Source organism: Agrilus planipennis, unplaced genomic scaffold (genome assembly GCF_000699045.2).
Source record: "Agrilus planipennis isolate EAB-ADULT unplaced genomic scaffold, Apla_2.0 scaffold11, whole genome shotgun sequence".
Lineage (NCBI taxonomy): Eukaryota > Metazoa > Arthropoda > Insecta > Coleoptera > Buprestidae > Agrilus > Agrilus planipennis.
Genome location: NW_020440736.1, coordinates 862,631 through 867,163, shown reverse-complemented (window position 1 = coordinate 867,163; position 4,533 = coordinate 862,631). Strand labels below are relative to the sequence as shown.

General features: G+C 29.0%; 1 long non-coding RNA gene across 2 annotated transcripts in view; it reads left to right on the top strand.

Annotated features, from left to right (window-relative positions):
- LOC108733774 overlaps positions 1-4,453 on the top strand; it is a 6,187-nt gene extending 1,734 nt beyond the window's left edge. For both annotated transcript variants that reach the window (XR_003232205.1, XR_003232204.1), the window contains exons 3-5: positions 626-680; positions 946-1,107; positions 1,457-4,453. This is a non-coding gene — a long non-coding RNA (uncharacterized LOC108733774). The remainder of the gene's footprint in view (positions 1-625; positions 681-945; positions 1,108-1,456) is intronic.
- Positions 4,454-4,533: the final 80 nt, after the last annotated feature.

Genomic DNA, 4,533 nt, shown 5'->3' with positions numbered 1-4,533 from the left:
TCCATTTGGTCGAATTTTATTATTATACCACATGATTGTGATAAGCCCACAAGTCAACATTATCGTGAAGTTATGTAAGTTTTTATAGTAGTTTGGATAATTTTTGCTTTGTTGGTCCTGTTCTTTTTTATTTATCCGTGTATTTGCGTTGTCAAAGTATGAAATTCGAACAAATTTAACATTCTTCTCATAATGTGAAGTTTGAGATCTTTAATCAGATGAGTTGTTTGACGATAATTAGTAATGTTTATTTATAATTTATGTAAGAAATCTCCTGGTTTGATTATGTATAAATTAAACCATATAAAACACATTAATTTGCTAAAAAAGATGAAATTGTAACCACAGTAAAATACATTATTTTGTGTACTTATTAATCAATTAAGTTACGGGTCAAGCCCTAATAATACATAAAAAATAGAAAAATAAAAATAATGTATAGATATTATTCACAAACAGTTTAATCAATTATCCAAACTTATTGTCAAAAAGATGCGTATAGTTAAAAATGCCGACATAAAAGTATTAGTTTTATTTGACAGAATTGTGATGAGCGTATAAAAATGCAATACAGTACCTAATAATAGTAACGGAGATAGACTTTGTTAATAATGTCTTATTTTAGCTTTCAACTGTTAATTTAGGCATGCTATTAAAGACAGCAAGGATATTACAATTAGGTAAGATTTTAGAACATTTAGGCATGTTATTTATTGTAATTAATTTAATTTAAAAACAGTTTATTAAAAAATCTGTTTATAAATTGTGTTACTGTCTTAATTTGTCTCCTTTCCAGAACACAGCACTGTAAAATTTACATATAATATATTTGTTTGATATGAAAAGAGAAAAGATATTACATTACTTTAATATTGCGAACGTCTCTTAGTAGGGAGCCTAAAATATTTATAACTGAATACTCTCTCATTATATTGCATTTTACAGGAGCCGTAAAAACACCGGATACATGTGTTATGAAACATTGGTGTCCCTATCACTGCAAAGTAGCAGTACCTACAGTCCTTAGGAAAAGATGAAGGCGCATTTCTTGCATTGGAAACGGAGAAAATGTGTTATTGTTAAAGGAAGGATTTATGACATGAATTGGTAAGTAAGAATTAAAAATAGTAGATGTGGGGTCAGAAAGCTCAATTTCTTACACATTGTAACTTACTTTCAATAGACCGATTTTTAAACAACGTTTCAGAAATGTCAAAAGTAGAGCAGAAGAATTAATGTGGAACTATCGTTTCCGGTAGTATGAATGTTAGCTTAATACAAGGGATAGAGTATTTGTTTTAGTTTTTTTTTTTAACGGTAGTATGAACTATATGTATATTTTGACTTTAATTTGAGAGTCGGAAGAAAAGTGATATTATGTACATATAATTTAAGCAGTCACCTTTAAAATATTATTGATTAAAAGTATTTAATTATTTTTTCGTTGTTTCTACAGATTGACAACAAATAAGAGAGATTAGGATATTAATTTTGATCCTAGGGATGAGGACGTGGGATATCTGCACTGGTATCCTTTTTTAATTTGGTTTACTGTCCATATATGTGGACCATGGAACGTTGAATTCTAGAGCGAATTCAGGTAATAATACATATTTAAATTAGTATTAATTATACTTTATTAATCTGTTGCCAATTTGGTTAACAAAAGACATCCTGGAACATAACGCATAGGAGGACAAGAATGAGTTGCTTCCTTGTATAAATACCGTTAGATTGACCATTATTGAGTTGGGGTTGTAGGTAATTGCGAACTTCAGTCTAGCAAATTTTTTCTAAAAAGGCCTGGCTTTCGTTTATAGCTCCACTACATTTTGTCACAAAAATTTATAGAGAACACCGATTTGCTCTTCCAACCCCCAATTTAAAAACGCTTTTATTTCTTGATTGTTAATATTTTAAACCCTGCTTTTGAAAACCGAGTCTTTAATAATAAACCAGGGAACCAAGAATTGCTACTGCAGCCCGACGCTCAGAATACTTTGCAGTGAAGTGGGTTGCTTATATCAAGGACCAACAGTCGCCAGCGGTATTTAAAACAATTTGTATTTTAAATTCAAATTCCTTCCCGCGAAATTACATGAGTGCGCTGTTGTCGAGATAGATAAAGGTACAAATGTTACAGTGCGAGTCGAAATTTGTAAGCAACTAAATTTTTGTATTTTAATGAAATAATCTAAATTTATTTGGTACATAAGCAATCTATGAAAATAATTATAATTTTACAACGCTCAACACTGTTAATGTAAATGAATTTTTATCAGTTTGTTTTGTATATTTCTGTGATGTGGTCATTTTTACCTCGTGTCCTGTACATTACAATTTTTTATAGGTCTCCTGATAGAGAAAGATAATTATAGTTAAATATGCAGACAAAAAACTGTTTACTTGGGAAAATTGTGGTGATAGTATAAAAATGTAATAAAGCAACAATAGCCAAGGAGATAGATGCTTCTTAATCAAAAACAGCAATTGATTAAGAATAAAAATAATATATTCATTTTTTTAGTAATGATATAGTTACAACGATAAGAACAAAACAGTAAATTATCAATGTTCTGTCCAAAGATTGAGTCATTTGTTAACGGTTATTTATTTCGTAGGCATCGGAAGTCAAACAATTTATTTCCACATTTTCAAAAAGTATTGTATTTTTTTAAAAAATCCGTGTTTTCAAATTACGAACCAATGAAAATAAACGAGGTTTTAGTTATGTAATTCTTTTAAAAAAATAACATGCAAATGAAAATGAACATTTCCCACTCTTATACCAATGAAAGGTGCTTATCAATTTTTTCACAAGGGTTTTATAACTAAAACTTCTTACGTTATTGTAGGTATTCAGGTATTTAAAGAAAACGAAAAGATAACGTAGTACATAAAAGTACAAAATAACTGCAAATTTTAGAAGGTTACCTATTCATTTTGAAATGCTCCAACTTTTTAATAACTAAAATCTACAGATCAGGTAAATTCAAGTGTAAATTAATTTATTTATCCTGTGGTTTAACGTTGTTTATCATATATTCTACAACTAGATGAAGGCCATTAATAATTCGGGAACAGGAAATTTAAGCTACAGAAACCGTTTATTAATAGACTAAATAAACTTTAAATGTAAACAATTTTTCTTCAATAACAATAAGGTACTTCTTAAATGTTATACTGCAATTACCAAATTTCTTAATTTCATTTCGTTTAATGTTTGAAAAATTCAATTTCTTGTCCATTTGGTCGAATTTTGTTATATGGGTCATTGTCAAATTTTGCGCAGGTAAATTTAACTTAATATCATATTTTTTTTGAAAAAAATATATGTTTAGATTTTACTTTTTTCTATGTCCGTGTCCGTTAAAACAACTGCATTATCATCTATTATAGCTGGTCGCGATGTTCAACCAATAATTTAAGATTTATTCCACATTTAATGGATCAGGGTGTAAAAAAAATACAACTTTGTTACCAATTAGTTTTACCTTTTATTATGAAATTAAACAAGTCAGTAGCAAATATTTTGGTATTCATATTAAACAGTCTTATATCTTTTACATATAATTAGAATCATAACAGTCTTTTGTTAAGTTTAACAATCATTAATCTAAACTCTTAAACAACTCTGTTACTTATTGAATATTAAAATACCTTAAATTCTACTTAAGTCCTCCAAATATCTATATATTAACAGCTAACTGGAACATAATACTGTATAATATCATAAATTAGTAACAGAGTTGCGTAGTAACAGAGTGGTAAATTTTACATTCCATTATACACAAGTCAAAAAATAAAGCGTAAAGTAAAATATTTCGTTCACATTTAACACATTTACCCCTCAGACAATAAACTGAACGTAAACTAATGAAAAAATATTCATTTACTTATGTGAATAGGTAGGTAACAAGGTGGACGGGCAATTTAAACACGCAGCACGTTCAACACCTTGCGGTCGACTGTCGAGCGACATACCCCTCCCCCCAACCTAACGAACTCCCACGACGAATGCAGACATTTCGCCCAAAATAAAACAGTGTCCAAAACAGCGCCATCTTCATTTTGAGTCGTGAATTAGTTAGTAACATAGTGAACCAGCCGGTTCCAGATAGTACGTGGGACAAAGTTTAGAAAATTATTTAAAAACTAAATTTTAATACTGACTGATTTTAAAACATATTTTATTGAATATTTATAATACTCTGTTTACGATTATAATTTATATTAAGAGGGTTACTATAGTAGAAAATGCATTTATATGATGTTTATTGTAACGGAATGCTACATGGGACAGGTACAATTTGTAAGGAAAACCTTTCTGTTACCACTAATGACCATTTTGTTAATTGAAAAAAATTGAAAAATATCGAAACTTGAGTCTTTATTCCAATAATGGATGTTCGCTATAGCGATGTATTTTGTATTTAATATATAATTCGTTAAGGATTTTGACATTATTAATAACAAAAAAATAAATAATGTTGAGGGACTCGTTTACCTGCGCAAAATTTGACAATGACCCAT